The sequence below is a fragment of the Dendrobates tinctorius genome, unplaced genomic scaffold (assembly GCF_039654945.1).
Source record: "Dendrobates tinctorius isolate UK_male_01 unplaced genomic scaffold, ASM3965494v1 ptg000090l, whole genome shotgun sequence".
NCBI classification, from domain to species: Eukaryota; Metazoa; Chordata; class Amphibia; order Anura; family Dendrobatidae; genus Dendrobates; species Dendrobates tinctorius.
The window spans coordinates 12890209-12906073 of record NW_027361758.1 but is presented as its reverse complement, the minus strand read 5'-3'; the positions used below and the strand labels follow the sequence as shown (position 1 = coordinate 12906073).

General features: G+C 43.8%; 1 protein-coding gene and 1 pseudogene across 15 annotated transcripts in view; both read left to right on the top strand.

Moving 5' to 3' along the window:
* The window catches only part of NCOR2 (nuclear receptor corepressor 2), a 545344-nt gene that overhangs the window by 207667 nt on the left and 321812 nt on the right, over positions 1–15865 (top strand). The gene's annotated exons all lie outside the window — the stretch shown is intronic.
* LOC141098382 (protein GUCD1 pseudogene) lies at positions 12492–13235 on the top strand (annotated as a pseudogene).

Sequence of the window (15865 nt, the reverse complement as noted above, 5' to 3'; positions counted from 1 at the left end):
CCGAGCCCCGACGTGTGCCCATACGGTAGTTTTCTCCCACATACAGTGGGGCAAAAAAGTATTTAGTCAGTCAGCAATAGTGCAAGTTCCACCACTTAAAAAGATGAGAGGCGTCTGTAATTTACATCATAGGTAGACCTCAACTATGGGAGACAAACTGAGAAAAAAAATCCAGAAAATCACATTGTCTGTTTTTTTTTTCATTTTATTTGCATATTATGGTGGAAAATAAGTATTTGGTCAGAAACTTCATCTCAATACTTTGTGATATATCCTTTGTTGGCAATGACAGAGGTCAAACGTTTTCTGTAAGTCTTCACAAGGTTGCCACACACTGTTGTTGGTATGTTGGCCCATTCCTCCATGCAGATCTCCTCTAGAGCAGTGATGTTTTTGGCTTTTCGCTTGGCAACACGGACTTTCAACTCCCTCCAAAGGTTTTCTATAGGGTTGAGATCTGGAGACTGGCTAGGCCACTCCAGGACCTTGAAATGCTTCTTACGAAGCCACTCCTTCGTTGCCCTGGCGGTGTGCTTTGGATCATTGTCATGTTGAAAGACCCAGCCACGTTTCATATTCAATGCCCTTGCTGATGGAAGGAGGTTTGCACTCAAAATCTCACGATACATGGCCCCATTCATTCTTTCATGTACCCGGATCAGTCGTCCTGGCCCCTTTGCAGAGAAACAGCCCCAAAGCATGATGTTTCCACCACCATGCTTTACAGGAGGTATGGTGTTTGATGGATGCAACTCAGTATTCTTTTTCCTCCAAACACGACAAATTGTGTTTCTACCAAACAGTTCCAGTTTGGTTTCATCAGACCATAGGACATTCTCCCAAAAACTCCTCTGGATCATCCAAATGCTCTCTAGCAAACTTCAGACGGGCCCGGACATGTACAGGCTTAAGCAGTGGGACACGTCTGGCACTGCAGGATCTGAGTCCATGGTGGCGTAGTGTGTTACTTATGGTAGGCCTTGTTACATTGGTCCCAGCTCTCTGCAGTTCATTCACTAGGTCCCCCCGCGTGGTTCTGGGATTTTTGCTCACCGTTCTTGTGATCATTCTGACCCCACGGGGTGGGATTTTGCGTGGAGCACCAGATCGAGGGAGATTATCAGTGGTCTTGTATGTCTTCCATTTTCTAATTATTGCTCCCACAGTTGATTTCTTCACTCCAAGCTGGTTGGCTATTGCAGATTCAGTCTTCCCAGCCTGGTGCAGGGCTACAATTTTGTTTCTGGTGTCCTTTGACAGCTCTTTGGTCTTCACCATAGTGGAGTTTGGAGTCAGACTGTTTGAGGGTGTGCACAGGTGTCTTTTTATACTGATAACAAGTTTAAACAGGTGCCATTACTACAGGTAATGAGTGGAGGAAAGAGGAGACTCTTAAAGAAGAAGTTACAGGTCTGTGAGAGCCAGAAATCTTGATTGCTTGTTTCTGACCAAATACTTATTTTCCACCATAATATGCAAATAAAATGAAAAAAAAACCAGACAATGTGATTTTCTGGATTTTTTTTCTCAGTTTGTTGAGGTCTACCTATGATGTAAATTACAGACGCCTCTCATCTTTTTAAGTGGTGGAACTTGCACTATTGCTGACTGACTAAATACTTTTTTGCCCCACTGTATGGGGTGTCAGCGTACTCAGGACAAATTGGACAACAACTTTTGGGGTCCAATTTCTCCTGGTACCCTTGGGAAAATAAAAAAAATTGGTGACTAAAAGATCATGTTTTTGGAAAAAATACGAATTTCTTATTTTCACGCCCGGGCGTTATAAACTTCTGTGAAGCACTGGGGGGTTCAAAGTGCTCACCACACATCTAGATAAGTTCCTTGGGGGGGTCTAGTTTCCAAAATGGTGTCATTTGTGGGGGGTTTCTACTGTTTTGGTACATCAGGGGTTTTCCAATCGCGACATGGTGTCCGATCTCAATTCCAGCCAAAAACGTCAAATGGCGCTACTTCCCTTCCGAGCTCTGCCATGCGCCCAAATAGTGGTTTACCCCCACATGTGGGGTATCAGCGTACTCAGGACAAATTGCACAATAACTTTTAGGGTCCTGTTACCCTTGGGAAAATAAAAACTGGGGGTGAAAAGATCATTTTTGTGGAAAAAATGATTTTTTAATTGTACCGCTGTACGTTATAAACTTCTGTGAAGCCCTTGTGGGGTCAAAGTTCTCACCACATATCTAGATTAGTTCCTTGGGGGGTCTAGTTTCCAAAATGGGGTCACTTGTGGGGGGTTTCCACTGTTTAGGTACATCAGGGGCTCTCCAAACTTGACATGGCGTCCGATCTGAATTCCAGCCAATTTCGCACTGAAAAAGTCAAACTGCGCTCCTTCCCTTCTGAGCTCTGCCATGCGCCGAAACAGTGGTTCCCCCCCACATATCAGGAATCAGCGTACTCAGGACAAATTGCACAATAACTTTTGCAGTCCAATTTCTCCTGTTACCCTTGGTAAAATAAAAAAAATTGAGCCTGAAGTATTTTTTTGTGAAAAAAAGTTAGATGTTCATTTTTTTTTTTTAAATATTCAAAAATTTCCTGTGACGCACCTAAAGGGTTAATAAACTTCTTGAATGTGGTTTTGAGCACCTTAAGGGGTGCAGTTTTTAGAATGGTGTCACTTTTGGGTATTTTCTATCACATAGACCCCTCAAAGTGGCTTCAAATGTGATGTCCGTAAAATAAAATGGTGTTGCAAAAATGATAAATCGCTGGTCAATTTTTAACCCTTATAACTTCCTAACAAAAAAAAAATTTTGGTTCCAAAATTGTGCTGATGTAAAGTAAACATGTGGGAAATGTTACTTATCAAGTTTTTTGTGTGCCGTATCTCTGTGATTTAAGGGCATAAAAATTCAAAGTTGGAAAATTGCGAAATTTTCCCCAAATTTCCATTTTTTTCACAAATAAACGCAAGTTATTTGAATGAAATTTTACCACTATCATGAAGTACAATATGTCACAAGAAATCAATGTCAGAATCACCGGGATCCATGGAAGCGTTAGAGTTATGACCTCATAAAGGGACAGTGGTCAGAATTGTAAAAATTGGCCCGGTCATGAACGTGCAAACGACCCTTGGTGATGAAGGGGTTAAACTGTTCGTGGAACATCTTTAGCTGTTGCTCAGACTCTGTCCAGATGATTAAAATATAATCAATGTAGTGGTAGTAGCAGGGCTGTGGAGTAGGGAGTCGGTGCACATTTTGGTGGAGTCGGTATAAAATGGACCGACTCCTAAAATATATAATAAATTGGGTACAGTAGTTCAATGCAGAATGTGCTGAATATTTTTTCATAGGAATTTGGGAAAGTTATGAAATGTCCTATAAATGGCTGTTCTATTCCTGATCTAAGGCTACATTCACACACAAAAAAAACACAAAAATTGAGCTTGGTTTGAGTTGGTACACATGCAGCATATACTGTAAATGCATGTTCACATGGCCAAAAAGCATACAAAACCTACAAAAGACAAAATGAAAAAACCCTGCTGTAATTAAATACAGTAAGTAAAAAGCAAAAGTTCATTTAAATCATACAGAGTAATACTGTATTTGATCAAACATAGCATAAAAGCCGTCCCACCATCGACAAGGTGAGGCGACGCGGTGGTCGGGGCGGTCCTACACTGTGTAATAATAAAAACCTTATCATGTGTCAAAGTTGACGTCTGTGTGAATAAGGGCAGACAAGGACCGGGTCCCAACCACTGGACACCAGTCAGGGGAAGCCTTTAAATACAATTTCCAGCTCAGGAGAGGGAGGCCACACCCCAGCTTGCACAAAATGCAAAAATACAAAGAAAAAACACAAAAATTGAGCTTGGTTTGAGTTGGTACACATGCAGCATATAAATGCATGTTCACACGGCCAAAAAGCATACAAAACCTACAAAAAAACAAAATGAAAAAAAACCCTGCTGTAATTAAGTAAAAAGCAAAAGTGCATTTAAATCATACAGAGTTCTTAGTAATACTGTATTTGATCAAACCTAGCATAAAAGCCGTCCCACCATCGAAAAGGTTACTCTGTGGTCAGCGGCTGTACGGATCCGCCGATCTTGCAAATTTAAAGGAACCGTGCCTGGTTAAAAAATAAAAAAAAAAATACCGGTGATGTAGTGTTCTCCATGTCGCTGCCGAGATCTCGCGGGAGTCGGGGTGGGAGTAATGGCGCGGCTGAGATCTCGCGGGAGCCGGGACCAGGGGACATGAGCAGGTGTGATGGATCGCGGAAGGGATAACCTGGGGATTATCGCGGGATGTTAGCACCAACCATCGCGCGATGTGGGGAGCAGAGATGCCATCATCGCGGGAACGCCGGGAAGTGTGGAGCTGCGGTGACCATGGATATGAGAGAGAGATTTTTTTACCGGCAGCCAGACAGAATTGGGGGTTAAATCACTACATGGCGGATCCGCTGCCTGAAAAAACGTTGCAGGGGTCCGTCCGGTCATGTCAGTGGACGCCAAAATCTTGGCGGATCCGCTGACATGCGGATGCAACGGACGACCATCAGTCAAAATCCGCCAATAATGCTAGTCAATGGGGAAAAAAACGGATCCGCCAAGAAAAATGGCGGATCCGTTTTTTCTCCAAAACGGCGGATTTTGACTGATGGTCAAAAACGGATGTGTGAAACAGGCCTAAAGGTGCCCACACATGAAATAATTGGTCTTCCTGGATTTCCAGATTTGTGGATTTTGGGAAGCATGTAAAATGTCCCTATTCTTGGTCTCTCTGGTATCAGGTCATCGGCTCTTATAGATTCGTTCAGCAGACAAGATACCAACTTGTTTAGTTCCTTGTAATAGTCCTGTGTAGGATCCGACTCCAATTTTTTGTAGTAGCGTGTGTCCATTAGTTGTCTGTTTGCTTCTTTCATGTAGTCTGACGTATTCTTTATGACTATTGCACCTCCTTTGTCAGCAGGTTTAATGATGATTTCTTTGTTGGTTTTTAGCGACTGTATGGCTTTTCTCTCCTGGGCACTGATGTTGGATGCTTTTCTCCTGTTAGTGTCTATGATGGTGGATTTTATCAAATGTCTGAAGGGGTCTATATATAATAATAATCTTTATTTTTATATAGCGCTAACATATTCCGCAGCGCTTTACAGTTTTTGCACACATTTTCATCACTGTCCCCGATGGGGCTCACAATCTAAATTCCCTATCAGTATGTCTTTAGAATGTGGGAGGAAACCGGAGTGCCCGGAGGAAACCCACGCAAACACGGGGAGAACATACAAACTCCTTGCAGATGTTGTCCTTGGTGGGATTCGAACCCAGGACTCCTGAGCTAACCACTGAGCCACCGTGCTGCCCTATCCAAATGATGGTTGCGTCCAGGTGGAGGTGTCCAGTCTGACCTTATTTTGATTGGTTGTTAGGATCCCTTTTCCTTCAGTCTGAGTGTTTTCTGGATTTTCTGTATCATTGAAATATTCCCTCAGGCATAGTCTCCTGAAAAAATGTTCCATATCACCGCAGAGTTCAGTTTTATCTAGGGTCTTAGTGGGAGAAAATGAGAGTCCTCATTTTGTCATTCACAAGTGTTAATGAAGATCCAGAAAGAAAAATGATTTTTGAACCAATGTCCCTGGATGAATTGGTCTGGACAGCGTTATGTTTGACTTGGCGTCAGTATGTGCAATACCTAAAAGTTCAGCTCTTCATTCTCTCCTTCCACGCCATGCATTTTATACTCCCCTTAGAATCTCTGGATATAAATAAATCATACGCCCATACCTCCTTTAGCTCTCTTAAAATATTTAGACCTGTACATGAGCGCATGCTTTTTACTTAAATGGAAACTGACGTACAGGAAGCTTCTGGTGCTTGCGATGAGATATCAAGCCTTGTGTCCTTCTTGAGAACTTCCCTTTGGTAACATTATGGAGAGGTAACTAGTTGCATCGGAAGTGTCGGGAAAATAGCAATGCTTACTGTTTCAATAGTTCCTTAAGGGGCCTTTACACATAGCGATATCGCTAAAGCGTCACCGATTTTGTGACGCAGCAGCGATATCGCTTTGTGTGATACTTACCTCCAACCGGCTCCCCCGCTGTCTGTCGCTGATCGTGCAGCTCCATTTCTCGTCGGGCGCTTCCTGTTGGCGCCGACGAGCGAAGCGTGGACGCGGGTGGGAGGACGTCAGGATCACCGCGTCTGAAAAGTAAGTAACGACCGCTGCTGCGTCACTACATCGCTGTGAGATCTGCCTGTGTGGCAGCTCACTAGCGACCATTTAGCGATGCACCAGCGATCCTGACCGGGTCGTATCGTGGTCGGGATCGCTGGTGCATCGCTAAACGTAAAGGGACCTTTAGTTGCTATCGTTACTTTATCTCCCAAAATTACATCTGGCAATGTAGCTAAAGCCACCAAATATAACAGAAACCACTGAAAATGTATTATTGAAACAAATAGACAAAGCAACAAATCACAATGAGGTGATTATTATGGGGGACTTCAACTACCCCGACATAGACTGGGAAACTGAAACCTGCGAATCTCAGAAAGGAAACCAATTTCTGTCAGTGACCAAGGATAATTATCTGTCACAACTTGTGCAGGGCCCAACTAGAGGGACAGCCCTTCTGGACTTAATTTTAAGCAACAGGCCAGATAGAATAACAGAAGTACGAGTCGATGGGCTCCTAGGGAACAGTGACCACAATATAATACAATTCCACTTGTCCTTCAGTAAGGTGCCCTGGAAGGGAGTTACAAAAACGCTGAATTTCAGGATAGTAAAGTTTGATCAGCTTAGAGAGGACCTTCACCGAATTGATTGGGACAATGTCCTCAAAAATAGGAGCACAGAAAATAAATGGGAAACCAGTTTTACACACCCACTGCGAGCTAGCCATCCCGTACAGAAATAAAAGGGCTAGGAACAGGAGAACACCAATATGGCTAAATAAGGATGTAAAAAGGGCAATAAATAACAAGAACAAGGCATTTAAGAAGCTAAAACAAGTAGGCAATGAAGAGGCATTAAAAGTTATAGAGAAAAAATTAAAATGTGTAAAAAAAAAAAAAAAAAAAAAAAACAAATACATTTAGCAAAAGTGGAAACTGAGAGACTCATTGCTAAGGAAAGTAAAACAAACCCCAAACTATTCTTTAATTATATAAACAGTAAAATGATTAAAATTGATGGTGTCGGCCCTTTAAAAAACAATGAGGGTGAAATCATAGAGAGCGATGTGGGAAAAGCAAATGTTTTAAATACTTTTTTCTCAACAGTGTTCACACAGGAAAAGGATTTGCCATGGGAAATGCAGAGTGATAATGTAAACTCCCCATTAAGTATTACCTGCCTAACCCAGGAAGAAGTGCAGAACCTCCTTAGTAAGACTAAAATTGACAAATCACCAGGCCCTGATGGCATTCACCCTCGGGTATTAAGGGAGTTAAGTAATGTGATAGACAGGCCTCTATTCCTTATATTTAAAGACTATAGAAACAGGGTCTGTTCCTTTTGATTGGCGGCAAGCAAATGTGGTACCAATATTCAAAAAGGGGTGTAAAAGGGGGCGTGGCTATGGAGTGAACGGGAGAGGATGCTTACCGAGAGAGATCCGCATAATCCTGATCCTGGGACATCCTGATACTTGGACCCTTTCCTCCTGGTATTTCTGGGGCTGCATAAACCCCGGTAGGCGGCAGGACACCTTTGGAGCGTCGCAGGAGGACGGGAGCGGTCTGCTATCAGCGGGAGACCGGGGAGACTGAGGCGGGCGGCTGCTTCCCCACGAGGCGGCGGCCATATTGGACACACGGCTCTGCTACAGGGAGCTGCGGCGTCACTTACACCGCCGCTCTGCTGCTCGGGCAGCGAAGATACCGACTGACAGAACGGGGGAAACGCGCGGTGAGTGCCCTGAAAGATTGGGCCCCGCGTGCTTTTTTCCCTCCGCCATTTAACCGCTGTACTGGCTGGCATTAATACTGTGGGAGGCTTTGTCCCCCCCCCCCCCCCCGGCTGCTGTCTTTGTGGGGACCCCTTTCCCTCCCCTGGCCGCAAGGAACTTTCACTGTACAGTGTGAGTCGCGGCCCTCATAAATTTACGTGCCCCCCCCCCCCCTCATCTCCGTGGCCTGAGCCGTAATTATATATCAACAATCCTGCTGTGCGCGCTGCCTGCGGTGGACATTTTCAGATCATATATTTTGAGCTATCTTACTGGGTCGAGCTGCAGCAGCCATGAGTAGATTTAATTGGTCGGGAGCAGCAGCAGAAAAAGTAAGAGTATGCAAGACCCGATCCCTCTGAAAGTGCACGACCCCAGAGGAATACTTCCTCCCAGGTTCAATGTAAAAATCGTCCTTTGGGAGGTGAGGAGGAGGCGCTGAGCAAGAGGAATTGACCCTTAAACAGGCGTCTGAGCAATTGATGCAGGCTATCTCCCTAACCAGAACGTCCCTGATGGAAAAAATTGAGGATGTATACACGGAGGTGGGGAGACTTCGCCATGATATACAGGCCATGAAGGGGCGCATTACAGAGGTGGAGACGAGTGTCCAATGTGGAGGATACCATTACACCAATGGAGGCCAATTTAGCGAAGGTGGTGGGCTCCATGAATGCTTGGAAACAAAAGGCGGACGACTTGGAGAACAGAATGCGTCGGAATAATATCCGCATCATTGGTGTGCCTGAACGCTCGGAAGGTCAGCATCCTGAGCAGTTTCTGGAAGATTGGCTTAAGACCTCCCTGGGAGATGATTTCTCGTCAGTATTCGCTGTTGAAAGGGCTCATAGGGTCCCTACAAAACCCCTGCCTCCAGGGGCCCCACCCCGGCCCTTCCTGGCACGCCTCCTCAATTGTAAGGACAGAGACACCATTCTGCGTCTTGCAAGACAAAAAAGTCCTATTAAGTTCAATAATGCTGTGATCTCCATTTTTCCGGACTTTTCTATGGAATTGCAGAAACAGCGGGCGCAATTCATCGAAGTCAAGAAACGGCTCAGGGAAAGAAACATTGTGTACTTATTGATATTTCCGGCCTGGCTTCGAGTTGTTCACGGAGGTACCTCCGTTTTTTTTTTTCACGGATCCGGCGGGGGCGACTGACTGGCTGCGGTCCCAGGGGGGATCCCCTGCAAAGGAATCCTGATGTGATGGCTGTTAATTTGGATCCTTTTATTTAAAGGTCTAATTGGAACTTTCTTGGCGGGTATCTAGTTACCCACAATACCGGACACTGTGTTAAGTGATGGTATCCCCTTGTTTATTTTTTGATGGGGGCGTGAGACTGTGCTCCTATATTGTTAGGTCTTTGTTCGTTTTTTTTCTTTTTCAAAAGTTTTTGTTTTTCTGGTTACTTAGGTAAATGCCGCAGCCGATGCCAACTCGGCTATCTAGGTGATATCTCTACATTTTGTTCGGACACCACTATGCAACATATTTGGATGGGCGGGAATGGGTTCTGAATTAATATGTATAACCTGGAATGTAAGAGGCATAAAAACCCCCCCGGAAGAAAATTAAGGTGTTCTCACAAATTAGACAATATCGTCCTCACATTGTGACCTTGGTTGAGACGCACCTGACCAGAGATACCGTTCGGTGTGTGCAAAAACCGTTGGTACAATGGTTTATACATGCTTTTCATACCAGCTATTCAAGGAGGGTTTCATTGTTAATTCATAAAGATGTTCGGTGGGAAACCAGGGAGGCCCGGAAAGATCCTGAGGGACGGTTTGTGTTTGTACATGCGCTAATTAACTCTCAGAAATGTTATTCTATGTATTTGCAACCCCCCTCCGGCCAATATGTCAATTATCCAGAGGGCACTGAGCTTTACCCTAAATTAGGCCGGTTTCACATTAGCGTTTACGCCAGACGCACCCTGTTGCATTTTTTGCACGCCCAGCCTGTGTCAAAAAAACGCATGCGCACAAAAGTGCACGGAATGCACAAAAAAAACACATTACAGTCTTTGGGAACGCTGGCGTGCGCATAGACATGCTCACGTCAGCGTTACAAATCGCATGCGTTTTAAGAGTTCACATGGCAACAAACTGGTTAAAACGCATTCGCATAAAATAAGCAAACACATGCAAAACGCTAGATGCGTTTTTTGTATGCGTTTGGACTGCGCTGCGCAAAAAAACGCTAATGTGAAACTAGCCTTACCCAGATGCACATGTCATTTGTATGGGTGATTTTAATTTGGTCATGAATAATCAACTTGATAAATTGAGATTAAGTGATGGAATACAGAGTGGGGCATCCCACCCGGGCACATCCCAGCTGTCGCAATTTATGGCTGGTAGCGGGTGGCTGGATCTATGGAGATTGCGCCATCCAGAGACAAGGGAATATACTTGCCATTCCTCCACTAAACGCTCCCTATCTCGCATAGATTACATTTTTGGATCCAGCAGCCTAGCGACGTGGGTGGATGATGTTGAACATGGCAGTAGGGGGATTTCAGACCACAGCCCGGTTGTTCTTAAACTTAAGTACGGACCATTGAATAATAGGATAACATGGAAACTGAATCCTTTCTGGCTGAAATTGATAAAACCGCCTGATAGAACAATTGATCAGCTACGTTGCTTCGTCTCGTCCCACCCATAACCCCGAAATATTAATCTATTTTGGGACACTCTTAAAGCTTATCTGAGGGGTTGTTTATCCTCCACAATCTCTTATATTAAACGAGTAACATCGGAGGAGGATGGAGAGATGGAGCGACGTTTGAAGGATTCGGAGGCTGCGTACATATCTGACCAAAGTAATAGTAACAGGGTGGAGTGGTTGACAGCTCAAAGGTTATATACTCAACATATTGACACTAAAACTAAACGTAAATTATTTTTTACTCGACAATCTTATTTTGAAATGGAATCAGGCAAGCAAATTTTTGGCTTATCTAGTACGGCAGCATAATACAACTAATACAATCCTGCAGATTCGCTGTTCTGATGGTACTCTGGTCTCTACAACTGAGGAAATATTGCAGTGTTTTTGTGACTATTATGGTTCACTGTACAGTTCTAAGTCTGATGTTGACAGCCTGGGGTGTTTAGACTACCTAGCAGATGTAGAGTTTCCCACACTAAGCCTTTCCCAACTGGCCTTTATGGATGCTGAGTTTACTCTAGAGGAGGTGGAGGTTGCCATGAAAGATATGGCCTCTGGGAAGGCCCCTGGGCCGGATGGATTTCCTGTCGAACTATATAGGAAACATCGGGAGATACTGGCGCCCCTTCTGCTGAAGGTGTTTCGTGGGATTTGGGAGGGGGGATGCATGCCGGAATCCTTTTATGAGGCTAATATAATAGTTCTGAAAAAAGAAGGAAAAGACCCTTTGGATTGTGGATCTTATCGGACTATATCATTAGTAAATGTGGATTATAACATCTTTACGAAAATTTTGGCCAACAGGTTGAACTCAGTCATATTAGACCTTATACACTCTGACCAAACTGGCTTTATGCCTGGTAAGAGCACCTCCATCAATATTAGACGGGTTCAGTCGGTGGTCCAGTATAGCTCCCTGGTGTCGGATAATGAATGGGCATTGGCATCACTTGATGCGGCCAAGGCCTTTGACTCTCTTGAGTGGCCTTTTCTTCATGCGTTTGCAGAGGTATGGGTTCGGTGACAAATTTAGAAAATGGGTCAGTATATTATACATGAAGCCTAAGGCCCGAGTCATAGTAAATAGCTCCATATCTGAACCCTTTTCATTACATAGGGGAACTTGCCAGGGGTGCCCCCTCTCCCCGGCCCTTTTTGCTCTGGCAATCGAGGCACTGGCAATTCGTATTAGATCGACCCTCATATCGCTGGTATAGAAATAGCGGGTCGAATTGATATACAGTACCATAGGCCTCTATGCTGATGATATGATAATATTCATGGACAAAGCAGAAGAAACCATGGCGAGAGTGATCACTACGGTAAATAAATTCGGTAAATATTCTGGCCTATATATAAATTGGGAGAAATCTGCTTTGATGCCTCTTTCCCATGCTCCAATGCCACGACTTGAAACTCTGTCATCACTGCCCATTGTAACCAGTTCCAAGTATTTGGGTGTCCACATTTCCCAAGACAGTAAGTTCGATTTGCGACTTAATGTGTATTCACTGCTGGAGTTGGTTAAGGCCAAGTTTGTGATCTGGGGTAAACTTCTGTTGTCTGTGGCTGGACGCATCAATTTAATCAAAATGATATTACTCCCTAAGCTTAGTTATTTTCTACAACATAGTGCTGTAGTGGTGCCCAGATCCTTTTTCGCTAATCTGAATTCCCAGATCACATCTTTCATATGGGGGAAGACCAGGCCCGAACTTAAATTATCCACTTTGCAGAGACCTAGGAGGGAGGGGAGGGGCGGCGCTATCCGATTTTCTTTTTGTACTATCAACACATGGATGCCTGGTGGTCACCTTCCTAATTCTGAGAATCATCTACTTCATGCCGCACAGGTTGGTGCCTCGGTGTCTCCGCCTCGGATATGCGGGGATTGGGAGGACGGCGGCTGTGAGGTCGGTATGAGGGAGCTGTTTACTCCAGGATATCCGAAAATCGTCATGAAAAGCCCCGGAACCAATGGTGCAGAAGCCGACAAAGCCGCGCTGCAGTCCCCGGACACCAGGCACACAGGCAACCGTGATCATGTCCAGTTGAAAGTACCCCTCATCCAGCAGTCTTATCACTGGGACTGTGGTCTGGCATGTGCCCGAATGGTTTTGCAGTACCTTAATCTCCTGAATGAAGAGGAGTTCCAGAGTGCAATGCAAGAGCTCCAACTAACAAAAAGTATTTGGACTATTGACCTGGCTTACCTAATGCACCATTTTGGGGTACAGCACCAGTTCTGCACACAGACCTTGGGTGTAGACAAAGGATACAAGAACCAATCTTTTTACAGGAAACATTTTGATGCAGAGGAAAATAGGGTGAACCAATTATTTGCCCAAGCAAAAGCTCACGGTGTTAATGTGGAAAAAAGAAGTGTCACAATACAAGAGCTACAAGATCACCTTTCCCGAGGAAATGTGGCCATCGTTCTGGTAAATGCCGTCCTGCTCCTGTGTGACCTCTGTCCTAGCCGCGTTAAATACTGCTGTTTTCTTCCTATTGGTCAAAAATGGAGTTGGTTAAGGCCAAGTTTGCGATTTGGGGTAAACTTCTGTTGTCTGTGGCTGGACGCATCAATTTAATCAAAATGATATTACTCCCTAAGCTTAGTTATTTTCTACAACATAGTGCTGTAGTGGTGCCCAGATCCTTTTTCGCTAATCTGAATTCCCAGATCACATCTTTCATATGGGGGAAGACCAGGCCCGAACTTAAATTATCCACTTTGCAGAGACCTAGGAGGGAGGGGAGGGGCGGCGCTATCCGATTTTCTTTTTGTACTATCAACACATGGATGCCTGGTGGTCACCTTCCTAATTCTGAGAATCATCTACTTCATGCCGCACAGGTTGGTTGCCCGCTGGGATTTTTGGAAATGAGGAAAGTAAGTGTCCCACGGTTGTTGCCCCTGCTTCGGTTGGCACGGTCGCAGATTAAAAGGGTGGTTGGATTTGAAGATATCATAGCTGAGATGCCTCTGTGGAATAATGGTTAACTTCCAGCATTACTTGAGCACCCGTCTGCTGAGTTTTGGACTCAGTATAATATTTGCATGATAGGCGATCTATATGATCATGGAACTCTGATGTCTTTTGAACAACTGCAAGTTAATCGTAATGTCCCGAGATCCCAGTTCTTTCGGTATCTACAACTGAGGTCAGCTATCCAATCGCATATAAGGTCTGCAGGTATAGATATTGTTATTTCGTCTCTACCCTTGATAGGGATCCTTAAGTCTCAGGGCCCCCAAGGTCTCATCTCCTCTCTATATACATATATGCTGTCGGTGGGGACAGGACCTGCTATAGACTCCGTTAAGAAAAAATGGGAGAGGCTCGTTCCGAATGCACAAGGAGAGGAGTGGGAAGAAATACTGGAGTCCTCAATTAAGGTGTCTCCATCTGTTAATAACAGGATGATCCAATTATATATTATAAATCAATCGTATTTGACTCCAGCTTGACTCTTTAAGATAGGCCGATACCAATCATCGGAATGTTTGAGATGTCATTCAACAGATGCAGATTTTATCCATATGATCTGGTGCTGTCCTGTCGTTGTGCAATATTGGAGAGAGGTGACATCATTATTAACATCCTTGGTACAGGTTCCTGTTCCCCTTGAACCGCTGGTCTGTCTGTTTGGGGTCTGGGACGAGGAGACATGGGATCAATATGTTGAGATCTTTCTACGGGAGATGTTGTTTATGGCACGAAAGGTACAGGCATTACGATGGATGGGAGGCTCATCTCCCTCACTCGGGTCCTGGGTTAATTTAGTGAACTCGATCATCCCATATGAACGCACACTATATCAAAACAGAGGGTGCCCGGGTAAATTTGAAAAGATTTGGGAGAGGTGGAATTCCTCTCACCTCACTTTGTAGAGTGGAGATGTCACATAATAAAGGATTAAGTGTGTGAAAGTAGGCTGCGGAATAGTTTAGGTTAGGTTTATGTTTTTGTAGATGTAGATTTGACTTAAAAGTTAGGCAGATCTCATTACACAAGTAATACAAGACCATTGTGATTCAAACGACATTATATTTCGCTTTAGTCTGTATACATCTGGTATGATCTACATCTGGTAGATTCTGATTTGGCTTGTATCCTAAGTCATACTACAAGACTCGTTAAAGGGTTGATTGTGACTTGTAGGATCGCTACTACCAATAGGTGGCGCTGTAGAGTAAAAGTCCTCTTTCTTTCTGAAGAGGCAATTTGCATACATCTGGTATGCACATTTTGCCTTATACTTTAATGTCATATGAACATATATATATTTTGTATTATGTTTAATATTATATACCTGTATGTATACTGTATATCTGTTTATGACTTAATAAACGAATTAAAAAAAAAAAAAAGGGGTGTAAAAGGGAACCTGGAAACTATAGGCCAGTAAGCTTAACATCTGTTGTGGGTAAAATTTTTGAAGGGTTTCTAAGGGATACCACTATGGAATATCTCAATGTTAATAAATGTTTAACTCCATATCAACATGGATTTATGAAGGATCGCTCTGGTCAAAACAACCTGATCAGCTTCTATGAGGATGTAAGCTCTCAAATGGACCAAAGAGAATCATTGGATGTCATTTATCTCGACTTCTCTAAAGCATTTGACACTGTCCCACATAAAAGATTGGTAAGTAAGATGAGAAAGCTTGGGCTAGGGGAAAATGTGTGTAGATGGGTAGGTAGCCGGCTTAGTGATATAAAACAAAGAGTGGTTATTAATTGTGCATACTCAGATTGGGCCAGGGTTACTAGTGGGGTACCACAGGGTTCTGTATTGGGCCCCCTACTATTTAATATATTTATTAATGATCTAGTGGATGACTTACACAGTAAAATATCAGTATTTGCAGATGATTCAAAACTATGTAAGGTAGTTAAAACAAAGGAGGACCGTTTGCAACTACAGACAGATTTGAGTAAATTGGAGAATTGGGCTGAAAAATGGCAAATGAGGTTTAACACAGATAAGTGTAAGGTTATGCACATGGGAAGGAGAAACAGATGCTACAATTACTTACTAAATGGGAAACTGCTGGGGAAATCAGACATGGAAAAAGACTTAGGCATCTTAGTCAATAAGAAGCTAAATTGGAGTGCGCAGTGTCAGGCAGCTTCCACCAAAGCAACTAGGGTCATGGGATGTATTAGTAGAGGTCTGGGGACACGAGATGAAAACATAATTCTCCCTCTGTACAAATCACTCGTCAG